This window comes from Manacus vitellinus, unplaced genomic scaffold, assembly GCF_001715985.3.
Source record: "Manacus vitellinus isolate BGI_N305 unplaced genomic scaffold, ASM171598v3 scaffold_6_pilon, whole genome shotgun sequence".
NCBI classification, from domain to species: Eukaryota; Metazoa; Chordata; class Aves; order Passeriformes; family Pipridae; genus Manacus; species Manacus vitellinus.
The window spans coordinates 1,155,971-1,169,415 of record NW_021940750.1 but is presented as its reverse complement, the minus strand read 5'-3'; the positions used below and the strand labels follow the sequence as shown (position 1 = coordinate 1,169,415).

General features: G+C 39.2%; 1 long non-coding RNA gene across 1 annotated transcript in view; it reads right to left on the bottom strand.

Moving 5' to 3' along the window:
- LOC108641385 overlaps nucleotides 1–13,445 on the bottom strand; it is a 76,126-nt gene that overhangs the window by 44,938 nt on the left and 17,743 nt on the right. The window contains exon 2 of the long non-coding RNA XR_001921975.2: nucleotides 13,036–13,092. This is a non-coding gene — a long non-coding RNA (uncharacterized LOC108641385). The remainder of the gene's footprint in view (nucleotides 1–13,035; nucleotides 13,093–13,445) is intronic.

Below are 13,445 nucleotides of genomic sequence, written 5' to 3'. Positions count from 1 at the left end.
CTGCTTTTACACCACACCCCTCACCTCTAAAACTGATACTGATCCCATTAAATGAAGTAGGAGCAGTATCATGAACCAGGCAAGTAGCCTTTTCCTAAATGGTTTTTAATTTGTGGCTGCGGCTTGAAAGCGGTGTGGTGAGGAGGAAAAAATCCTAACTAACCAAAACAAAATTCTCAGTGAAAAAACATAGTAACAACTTATATATAAAAAAACCCAAAAAGCTGTTAATCTAATAGCATCTTTGAAAAACCTTTTGATCCTCTACAAATTTTAGAAACTGATTCCTGTTTTTCCAATTTTTTCAACCAGATAAGAAGATTTTTAGATATTTGAATGTTACCTATAAATTCAACTAAATCAGAACCAAAAGTTTCAACAATTGCAATGATTAGATTTGATTAGGGTATCAGGTATTTAGGTTAACTTTATCTTATGGTACCAAATTAGGCAAACAGTTTCATTATATGTTATGTGTCCCAAACAATCTGTTTCATGAAATAATACTGTCATATTTCTTGATGATCCTGGCAGGCATGTGTAATTAAAACCAAAACTTAGTATCTGTAGCCCTTCCCTGTTGTCTCCTCCATCCAAATATCTGCAGGTCCCAAGCCTGCAAACACATACTTGTTTGAGGAGCCCTGCTGGCTTAGACTACTCACAAAATTAGACTTATACGTACAGAAGTGTTTATAGTCTCAGACCTGAACCCTCAAGCTTGCAAAAGAGACTAACCTAAATAGTGACTGCTCAAAACAGGAAAACTTCAGTATAGAGTATTTAGTTCTTTGAAAAATAAATGTGAAGTTACAGAGGGGAGACTCTCACTTGAAAGATAAGATTTTTCTAAGGAAAATATTAGTAATATATGTAGAAATAGAGGATTAGAATCATATAGAAATGAAAACCTTCTTCATATACTGTCCAGAAAGAAACAGCAAGTAAAATATCAAATAAAAAGCAATGACTGGGATGGTCAATCGTAATTTACAAGTAAATAAATTGTTAATCAGTAGTTTAAATGGAGGGAAAAAAAAATCCAGACTTTGTTCTCAACAGCTAAATGTTTTTATATTTTTAATTCCAAAATTACAAGAAAAATATGACTGTTACTGTGGAGTAAATATAAAAAGAGGATTAACATTTATTTTTAATATTCATATTTACTTAATAACATGTATAACAGATAATAGAGTGATAAAATGGCAGCATGCTGTTCTGACAATTTTTTTAATGATCCAACCATGTTTAATATTTAACTTCCACTATTACCTCAATGGAATTATTTTTTCTTCCTATTTTGGGTTACATTCATACAAAAAAAGTCATCCTAAATGTCCTTTGTTAGTTGTAAATGTACAGAAGACTTTTGTTTGCATATGACTGAATTAAAACATGCTTTCTTTATGTATCTGAATTGTCCATATAAGGCCATATAATGGGCTAGGTCCTGCTTACATATAATAGGACTAGATTCATGGGACAGAGCAATATGGATTTGCCTATTATCTAAACATGCAAATAATTTTTATTTTATTAGTTATAGCACTCATTATGCACTTTACATATCAATAACCCCCTGACCAGCTGTAGCACGAACGACAGAGTAAAGGTTTATTTTTTCATTTGTTCTCAGCTTCATTATAAATTTGGATTCTTTTCTTTTTCCAAAGGATGCAGAGAATAATACTCATGGATGCAAGGGAATCATACTCATGGCTAATTTTTAATGCAAGTTTCTGCTCTAGCCACTCAGATAAATTCTTCCATTTACCGGAAACAAGACTCTGGTAAATAATGTACAGAAAGTGAGTTACATTTGGCCTTGACACATATGAGCTTGGAAACTGTACCATGTCTAACAGACACACTAATCTTCCTCACCCCCCTCCACCCACAAAGCATTCTCTTAGTTCCGTGCTAGACCCGTGAATAAGCATAGACAAAGTAAAACTTCCAGTAGGTCTTACTTCTACTAGGCAAATGTGCTTCTTTATACTTAAGAACGTCTTGAAGGTCTCCATTACATCACTACCTAAGTTCATAATAAATAAAACAAAGCTATTACAAATATTCCTTCAAATAAGAAGTCAACCCTGCATTCGTCGTGCATTCAGAACTTCTAATTTCAAAAAGACCCCCCCAAGTACTCCTGGTATCTTTTTGATGTTTTTCTTTTTTGCAGTCAGTTTGCTTCCTTTTTGCTCCTCCTCACTAGACAGATTAGCTCCATCCTTGACACAGCAGGCACTGAGGCAGGCTGATGGCTCAGCTGACCAGTATCGGCCACCACAGCTCCAAGGGACTTCACACGTTACACACCTGCCTCTTTACAATACTAAAATCCACCCAAGTTAGAAACTATTTGGGACAAAAGACCAGGCCCAAATATTCTATTTTGTCATTTTTATTTTGTCCCAGATTTTCTAACAGTCTGAGCTAGTGTTGCAGCAGGGCAGTGGGTAGACCAGCAGCGCACGATCTGGTGCCGTGGCCGCAGGTGGCCTCAGCAGGATGGTGTGTGTCCCCTCTCCTGCCCACTCACCCTGCCTGACACCCTCCCACAGCCTTATGTGCCTGTTGGACTAAGGGAATGGGGGACTTGACTGCACAGATGCCTAGATACAAAATGGTCACATTTCATTGTGCTCTATTAGCACAGTTTGCACCTTTCAGATCCACCCTTAGATCCAAGATCTACTCACTCCACTGAATTTCTGTTATTCAAATTCTGTACTGTTCCAGGCTGCTAGAAATGACAGAGAGCAAGTTGACTTGTTTCCTTCTTGACACCTTTTCCAGGAATTCGATTATATCTAACTGTGGTTACCTTTCAGATACCCGAAAGCAGTATCTCATTTATTCTTAAAGCTGATACAGAAATAAATGCTGTACAGTTTGGGGACCGTCCATAAGGTTAAAAAACAATGGCCTAAAATTTCAGACTTGCTTGTCTGAGGTTAGCCTCCTAAACTAGGCAGCAGGAAAGGCAAGCCAAAAAATAAAAACATTTTAAATCAAGGAACAACTATTTATTGTAATGTCTATGATGCGTACAGATACTAAAGCCCACCTATGAAAGCAACCACTATTTTTAGTTCTGTAATTAATCAAGTGGACTTTGTTAGGAAAATTTGGATAATAAAGTAAGCAGGTATTGGCCTATATTTTCTTTACCACTATTGAGTGGGGAAAAAAAGTCTCTTCTGGTGTGTTAGACACTTCAGATACATGTTCATAACTTCTCAGTCCTTGTGCTAGAGATGTTACAGTCTGTTTCCAAAAAAAAATCGTGACATGAAGTGATCAACAAAATAGTTTTGACCTTCAAGGACAAATTAAAATGGAAAAAAAACCAGCAAAAATTACTCTGCTGGTTTTCCCATTGAAAGTTAGATGATGGCTATTCTCTTAGATATAAAAAAAAATAAATACTTGTGCATAAAGCGGAGACCACAACCACAGAGTTGTGACTCTTCTCATGTACTACCTCATGGATACGTGTTTACCTAATGCATGCACAAAGCCACAGTAAAACTACACAACATGTATGGCTTTTTATGGACAGATAGATGAATAAAATTTGCATGGGTACACGTGCCACACACACACACAGAAAAATCATGACAGTTGTTACCCTCAAATAAACAAGGATACTGGATGGACCGATACAATTTCTACTAAATGAAAAAATAGCCCTTAATTTCAGTGGGATTTTGATTGGATTTGAATTAGATTTGGTTAAACTATGTAAGGACTATGTATGCACCTTACAGACAGGAATGTTCAAACACATTTTCAAAGCAACTAGTTGTGAAATCCCCCTGCAGCATAACTGTTTCACTATATAGAACTATACTGCAGTTTCATGAACACCTTAAAATTCTATGATTCTAGCCAAATACCTTAAAAACAAATGAACTGAGGATGGATTAATTTGATTCTATTTATTATTTTCAGTTACTATACTTTTCCTGTATTTTTAATGCACGTATGCCTGCATATATGCATGTATATCCAGTCCCCCACATATAGAGTTCTACTATACTAGTTCAAATTTATACAAGAAATTCCTTTAACAGGAATGAATCAAGAGACTGATTTAGTTTAATAGGAGTGAAAAGCAATGACCATTATTTAATTGGGACAGTGTTAGCTAAAATTTCACGTCTGGAGCAGGGGAAGTAAAGGGTGATCTGCTTAAGTGAGCTCTGCAGTTACATGAGTGTTAGACGACGGGGGGGGAGCAGACAGATTGTGGTCTTTTATACATCAGCACACCAAATTAATCCAAAAATAAAAAATAATGATGAAATGCAATGTTACTTTATGTAGAACATTTTCTGCCATTTCAACCTCATCAGGTTTTTCTGATTATTTTTTTTCTAAGATTGCTTTTCTTGCATGTAATACCTGCTTAAAGTTGAGCAGCAAGTAAAATACCTAAATTGTGAGTTTCTACTGTATATAAATATGTATCAACTGAACAAAATAAGGAGATGAATATGTCTCAAAAGAAGAGGTCAAATAGCTACATAATAAGAAATTATCACTTTTGAACCAGTACTTTTTGTATACAAGTCTAAAAGAGTTTTACTAAGGGCTTCACTGCGGGAGCAGACCTAACTCCATAATCTCATGAACCATACGGGAAAGCAAATGAAGGTCTTATGCAAAAAGATAGAGTATAGCAGGTTACAAGGGTTTCAGCACTCATGTTAATTTGGGAATCTTTGTGCTATTGGCATGACAGTACTTGGTCATATTTTGTTTACTGAGTGCTAAACTGCAGGATCTCCATTCTCAGTTTAGCAGCTGCATTATACATATGTTTTTAAAACCCATTACATTGAGAAAGGCCTAGTTTGACTACGAATAATCAGAAAAGGAAACAAGCAAGCAGGGTAACAAACAAGGTAGTAATGGTTAGTGTGATACAAGTTTGGATGGTCTTTGTTCAGTTGCCAAGCAATAATTGTTAAGTGTTAAAAAAAAAATCAAAATAATTAAAAAAAACCCCAATGACAAAATACCCCTCCTCTCATATTTTGACAACCTGAGCAGAAAGGACTCAGAAAACCAAATATTCCTCTCAGGCTTTGGATAGTCCCTCTGCACTGGAGTAAACGTGGGATGGGGCAGTGAATTAATAAAGCCAGAATATTTATTGCTAATAGGTTTACTAAGCATGTGAACAGATAACCAGTCACACAGTGCCAAAACTACATCCCACAGAAACTCTTTGAACTAACAAAAAATAGAAATTTACAGAAACCAGGATCGTTCAGGAAGGGATGTAGGGTCTTTACCACTTCTGTGACTGGACAATCAGAAGTAAAGCAAAATTCAGCAAGAGCTTGATTCTTAACACAAACAAGATATCTTTACCCACTGTGAAAAGGAAGGGAAAAAATATAAGATGCAGTAGTGCAAGACAAAAGGCCTTTCCCTGCAAGCATCTGTGTCTCTTTGCAGCATTTACTGCTGTGAGGAGCCCTATTGTGGTTAGGCTAAGTCCTGTTAGAAGACTGCTTGGAAGAGGAAAGCCCTTGCTGGATCCAGATGTAGTTACTTTTCTCAGGAAATAGTTGCTGGGTTTGCAAGCAACATACAAAGCTTTGTATTGCAACAGACTGCTGGTGAACACAAAGAGCCATAAAATATTTGCTTGACCAAATAGTTAAAATTGGGGTTAAAAAAACCCTGAGGAAGTTGCAGAAATGCAGGCAATCGCTGGTCAGTAAACATTATTTTTTAAATAGTCCTCAACTCCATAAACTGTGATATAATAAAAAAGTCTGCCCTGTACTTCAGCTTAATTAATATTGAATAGACCTTTTAAAAAGTTAGTAAATATTTATGAAATGAACTATAATTTTCTTAGTGTACATTAAAACCTGTGAATCAGTAAACAATTTTTAATTTTTTGCCAAATTTATACATAGCAAGAAAAGAATCACATTTTACCTTTATTATTTCTACTATGGATTTGCATGCACACGTATTTGTGGATATGTCTACATGTGCACATATACATCTATCCTTGCACAATAAAATAATCTGTGTGCATACACATACAAAGACTTGCATATTCACAAATACTGGGTAAGAAAAATTAAAGAAGAAGTAAAAAATTCACCTTGTATAATTGTTATAACAAGTTAAACCTATTGTGTAAATTTAAAATGTTTATGTAAAAAATGTCACGGTTTCTAATATTAATTTTATTTTAAAGAGTAAAACCAGAAAGCACTTGGAAAAACTATAAAAAAAACAAACAAGGGTCAATCCTGATTTCCCTTTTTATAGGCTCTTTATTGTTGCATTTCATTCAGTTTGGCCGGTAAAAAAAAAAAAGAAACCAGCCTAAAAGATCAATTGTTTATCTCCCTGTCCTAGCCATATTACCTCCTTGCTGTTGTGTGCTAAAACAAATCAGTTCATTTGTTTTTTTTGACATTAACTATAAAGTGTTTTAATTTAATTTAAAAACAAAAGATAGCTGTGGGGTTTTTTCCTGTTCCTTTCAACAACATATTTTGAATTTTTTTTTTTTTAAAGAAAAACATAGGACTTTGAGAAGTCATTGCCATAGGTCCTTCAAGATGATTTTGAGCATCACACTTCAACATAACGTCCCTTACACTGCAAGCCTGATGAGAAGAGCTCCCAAAGGTTTCAGCTTAGTGACTTGGCACCCTGTTCTTTTATGTCACACTACACACAAGTACTTCAAACTCTTAATAAAGCCTCAAGATGAAGGTATGGGTGGCCTGCCAGCATATGGACTTGAGCAGTTCAGTGTACACATCAGTATTGTAATATTGGGGTTTTTTTCTTGGTCCTGTTTTCCTTCATTTGGTTCAGTTAGGTTGGCCTTCCGCTACAACTGCGTGATAAAAATGCATGCATGTGAACATACACAAACATACAACTACTTACAAAACTCTCTATAAAATTCTGTAATGCATGTCAATAAATCCTATTTTTGTGTAGTAGATTCATCCTTCCCACCCTTGCTTACCTCAACTTGTCATAAAGCAGGGAGCACGTGCTCCCCTCTATGCCGTGTAACTTCCATCATCATTTGCAGCTTATTGAAGATGGTTAATCAGTTTATAATGTAGCCACACTGCCTGCAAAGTCCTTGTCAGCCCCATGCAACAGGCACAGCAGCACACAGCATGCTAATTTACCTAAGAAGTAATTAAGGAGAAGAATCCTAACACCAAACTCAACAGCTGAGGGGAAGATTTCTCTCATTTACATTGACAGGCCCTGATATCTGCTCATTCTGCTCTGTGATGAACTTTGTGATCACCCAAGTGCCAAAAGGCAGTGGCCAACCCAGCTAGTGATCACGTCTGCTGAGCTGGCTGCTCAGACCCAGGCTCACCCTCTGCCTTCTGCCCTGCCTCCTAGTTTTCACCTCCTGTGTTCATCAGAAGCATTCATCTTCTGTGCATTGTAGGAAACAAGGTGGGAGGAGCAGTGTAGTAGGAGAATCAGCTGAGGGCCCTTTCTAGGGACAGGTGCCCATGGAGGTGGGTGAAAATCTGGGAAACAGAATGAAGGAAAAAAGAGAGACAGTGTGCATGTGCCTGAGTCAGGACAAAGTAGAAGCAGGAGCAATGAAATAGAAATACAGGGAAACAGGAAAATTAAAAAAAAAATAAAAAAGGGGGAGGGGGGATTTAAAGAGGAGAAATAGGAACTGTCTTGCCACATTCTCATCATCTGCAGCATTCAGTCATTTCTCTACCTGTGCCATATCATACTTCCCCAGCAGACGCTCCCATGAGGGTAAGGAGAGTGACTGAGAAGCATTGCTTTGATGAGGGCAAGTCTGGGAACCAGCAGTGGACTGAAGTTTTTTAAAAGCCTACATCTCACTCTGCTAATTTTTTTCTCTTTTTTAGCTTCTTAAATCCTGATTTGGAAGGAAAAGAGAGTTACCAAATATGTTGCTGAAAAATGACACCCCACAAAGCCATATCATCTTTCCCCATACTTTAGGATGTCCCTCTCTTTCTACCTCCTTGAGAAGAAATCCATTTTCTTTTCCAACTAGGAATTGTGCCTGGTCTTACGATTGGGACACATGGGCTGGAGATTCTCTGAGGAGCAAGACGCCACAGGAGCAGATCTATGGCAAAGGCTGAGAACTGTGCCCAGCCAGGGAACACTTCGCTGCACCATCCCTGCCCTGGAGATGGACCAACAAAGAGCAAATTAGCAATCAGCATACATTTGTATCAAAACTGGCAAACATGTTGTCAGAGTCAGGAACTTCTGGTATGTCAGGAACAGGTATGTCAGGATTTTTCATATTCTCTTAACAGACAAATAGCTCTTCTCTTAAATCACTGGCCATTTCTAATGCAACAAAATAGACCATAGGAACACATGCTGAAAATAACTAAATATAATAAATAACTAAAAAATAACTAAAATATAACAACATTGTTAAGGATATTTAGAAAAGGAACCAGAAAGTGACAGAAATCTGTCATGAGCTTGCCACTAAGGACAAGGGCAGCTACACCAGATATGGAGAATTTTAGTGAATCACTCAGCCAGTCTTTCCAGACAAAAAAAAAAACAAACAAGGGAATTGAGACGTTTCTGTGTTGGCTTTTGTGTCTTTCTTTGGGTGTTTGCAGCTCACGGTATTTACATTAAATTAATACTGCTGACTATGTATTCTGTACATTGAGGTTAAATAACTGATAGTGTCATAGCTGCTGGCCACTTCTCCTCAGCCCCTCTCCTAGTTAACTGGTCTTTTTTGTCCTTACTTCTCTCCCAGGAAATGCTGACATTTTTCCAGAGTGGACACTATGTGCCATTCACTCAGCTCAAGATTAAACACCCTCTCTTCTAGGCCACTTTCTCCTTTCCCTCCTTCTGCTTGTAGTGAGGGTGGACACCAACATGGGCACTGACTTACATCTGTACAGCTGGGACTGTGATGCAACAAGCTGAACAACAGCACGTTTTCCCAGTGCTTGTCCAGATTCCTCTGTTGGAAACAAATCTTATTTGCTTCAGTAAAGCTATAAACTCAAGGGTGGGGTGGGCCTTGATTTGGCAATGCTTTCTGCCTCCCACACCTCTCTGGTAGAAGTGTTCACATGAGGTCAGACAATTCAAAGAGGAAAAAAAATGGAAGAATCACACCTTTAAAAAAATGTAATTTCTCCATGGCAGTTTTCCACTGCTTTTCATTTTTTTCCTTCAACCAGGCATTTTGAGAATGCATCATTTAAAACAATCAAATTCTCAGAAGAAATTTATTTTACAATGCCCCTTTTCAGAGACGTTTGCACGCAAACTGAGAATTTTCAGGTTTCCCAGGCAGATGAACCTTGTCTGGGCAGAAGCCCATGATAGCTTATGTTATTCAGCATGGCATTATCCCATGCTGTTTACTTATAGCTTGCTGAAAATGAGGGACGATGGAACACATTTTCCAGGGCACACCCTGACTTTATTCTTAGTAAATTCTATTCTCGGCCTAGAAAATCACAATTCTTTGAGCACTTTTTAAAATAATACCTGCTCATTTTCAGCTGTGGGGAGAAGGTGACAATAACCCCTTCAGTACCTCCATTGACAAGCAAAGGGGGCAAGTTCAGAAGACAACCTAACCACCACCTGGGAGACAGAGCTGCAGTGGTAGAGCATGAATTCCTCAAATTCAGAGAATGAGCTTTGGGGATGAGGGAATCCTCTAATAAAATAAACAGAAAATTAAATTCGCCTCCCTTTTTCTCTCACATGTCTCCCATCTACGCCTGCCTGGGAGAGAACAACGGTGGTGCCTAGACATTAGCACTATCAGCACAACTCATTGACGTTAGTTATACAAACACAGGGGTCACATTTCGCCTCTGGCTGGACTCAAGGGAATCCTCTCTTTCCTCCTGAGAAGACTAATGCTGCATCCTGGTGATGAGCACAGGTACCATCAGTACTGGAACGCCAGTCCTTGTTACTACACTTGTAGCTCAGCCTGAGACTACCTGTATATAGACAGGAGTGCATGTCTCAGGAAGCACCTGAGTGGTGCTGGAGGCCATACTGTGGCCATGGGGAGCGGATGGTGTCTACCAACCCCACAGAGGTTCTACAGAGACTAAAGCTGTATTAGAAATGAGACTCATGTCATGCTGCTACTATTTCTATGCATTTCTCCATGTGCAAATAGTAAAATTAATAAAGCATCTTCTATCATCCGTCCAAACTCATCTGGACAACAGCATCAAATATGTTATAAAACACAGGTGTCACTTCTTCTTTTTAAGTGGAAGCTTTGAGTTTCACAGGGACAAGTTCCGTAACTCTCTTCTACAAATTAGGAAGCTCGACTCTCCAGAATTAAAACAAAATTCTAGAAAAAATTCCATTTTGTATTGACATACATATGTATTACGTGTGTGTGCATGCAGCCAACCCTGTGCCTCTGTGTATTGTTCTGAACAGCACTAGGTCACACAGAAAATTGAATGTATTTAAATAAGGTGCAACAAATTCTCCCTGCTCCAAACAAGGTCCTTGGACAATGATGTTCTTTCCTGGTTATATTTACATAAGACAATGGATTATATTTACAAACAGAAATAAAGTTAAACAGCATAGCACCATTTCAGACTAAGTTTGGCTGTTCTAGTGCTCCTCTCTGAAGTTTGGTGAGTCTACACCCTATATTTTCCCCCAGACTACTTATCACATCTGCAGTACCATAAATCTGCCAACTTTTCCTGTCATGTCTACTGCTAATTAGGCTTCGTTGGGGTTTTCACTCTCACACTCTCACATTAGATAAATGCAGTGGCTATAAGCACTGCTAACTGCATTACTGGTTATTGAGGCACTTTCGGTGGTCATGCTAAACCAGCGATAATAAAACAGACTTGCGTGGACACTACCAGAGAGTCAACAAACCCTATTTAGTGCTCCCTAAGTATTGCCCATAAAATATTTAGAGAAGGAAAGAGAAATAATAACTTTCTGTGGTTTGGGGTTTTTTTTGGGGGGGTGGGGGTGGGCCACAACATGACACCAATCAAATTAACCTACCCCTGCTGAACCTGGGGTATAACTAATCATATGAAAGCCAAAAGGTATTTATTTTAATTTTTAGAAAAAGCTCCTTTAGAAGTATATTTAAAAACATCTAGCATTTCAGCAAGAGTTGATAGCTATTGAAAGTTACACAAAAAATAACCACTACAAAACTTGTCTGAAAATATAATAACAAAAATAAAAGTAATTCACATGAGTCCTTTATAAGAGTGATCTCTATAGCCAGAAATGAGATGGCAGTATACTACAGCTAATGCAGATATTATAGCCAAATATATTTGTGGTAACACATCTAAAAGAGAAAGAATGAAAACTGATGTGCAGATTTGCAAAAGATTCAAATACTACTAAAAATTGGGGGAGAGGAAGGGTAGAAGGAGGGGAGGGTACAAGTCTTAATCATTATTTCATGAGGCCCATATTCACAAAGCAATTTTTTACAGATGGTTGGAGGTATTTCTCAGCCTTTAACTGACAGGAATACAGGAGCCTCACAGGCCTTAAGTAGCAATTCTATTCATAGGCTCTTAGCCTTTATATAATTGTATCAAGTACAGTAACAGACGTAAATTAACATGCGCTCACCTCCTGCTCCTATCAATGTATGCCTTGACCTTTTAAGAAACCTCAAGAGTAGAACTAGTTTAGTATTTGATACATTCTCTTTTGGGGGAGATTAAATGCTGGTCTAGGAGGTGCAGGTACTCAAGGCTCTAGCAGGCCTTACCCACCTTTAGCTTTAAGAATCTGCTTTTCTTCAGTACCTATAAACAAGCAAAGTTTGTCTACTTTGGTGGTAAATGAGCTGATACCAGTAAAGCGCTGCTAAGCTTTATGGGTCCTAATGAAGTGCTTAACCTGAGTCAGGTGGTAGCAGAGCCCCCAACTTCTGAAGACATCTGCCCGTAATGACAGCTTTCTGAAGAAAGATATTTTTGTGGTTTTACAGCAAATCATCCATCGCAACTTGTGGGCAGACAACGGCCATCAAGAAATTAGATGCCAAAATGAAAAGACAAAAATGGACTTCTTGCAAAAATCCTTCCTATGAATTTCATTTACTCATAAATTGAATTTAAAATCCAAAAGGAAAAAAAAATGAATATAAAATTAAAAATGTAAAAACACTTTGCTGTAGTTACTTGTCTATAAGCTTTTAATTTTGTAACTGGAATGTATTTCGTCTTTCTCCAAAGTTGCCACGTCTGGAAACAGAGCAGGGTACAATGGCTAAAAATGAGTTAAACAAGGATATTTTTGGTTGTTTTAATGGGACGGGGTCCTTTTGCTTTTAAAATATGTGCTATAAATTAATTTGCCTCTTGATTTTTCTACCTCATGACTATAGTAGTGGGCAGAAAATTGTACTAGCCGTCTCAAGGATTGTGCATTTAAAAAAAAAAGAAGAAGAAAAAAAAAACCTATGAGAAAAAACTACGAGAACTGCAAATGTCGGACAATACATTTAACTATGAAGTGGAAGAGGGTTAACTAGCAAATGAAGAAAGAAAGATGAGGTAAGTAAATAGATTCTAGGCAATGCTCATTAACTTTTTTTCTTCCCCACCTTCTTACGACGACAGGTTTCACTTGAAATCACTTTGACGCTCTGTTTATATATAATTTATATCAACTTTACTTGGATTTCCCCCCCTCTTTCAGTGACCTGACCTCCCTTCCACCAGCATGGACTTTCTCCCGTGTGGATGAGAGGTGTTAGCCTGTACACAGGGGCTGCAGGTGCTGCCTTGAGCCCTATCAGTGCTGGAGGTCCCTGAGGAGCTGTGGCCTAAGGCTGTATTAGGCCAAGCCTGGCTGTAACTAGCACCGGGGTCTAAGGAAACGGCAGTAGCTGGGAACCCAGACGGCTCCCTGGCTTTCCGGAGGGCCCCGTGTGAGTAACCCCGGGGGTGTGGGGGAAACCCGTCGTGCCGCTGCTCTCACCTGCCTGCGGCCCTCGCTGCTCCCACGGTGCCTCCGGCCTCGACGGCGCGTCCGCACCTGTGGGGAAAGGCAGAGGGAAAAGGAGGGTTATTCGGGTCGGGGGTGGCTCCCGCAGGGGTCTCCGCTCCTCCCCGACTCACCTGGCTGCGGATTGCCCTGAAGCCTCGAGGGGAGCGGAGACTGGCTCACGGCCCCACCTGGGCGTCCGTGTCACTCGAGAGGACACGCACACACACAGACACACACACACAGAGCACCAAGTGGAGCCCCGGCAGCTGCCCCAGGCCCAGCCCCAGCACAGCACGTCGGGGGAGACGAGTCCAGCCCGGGACGCGTCTCGGCAGGGCCAGGAGAGGGCCCGACAGGAGAAGGAAAGGGCCGGGGCTTCCCCGGGACGGCCCAGAGGGGCT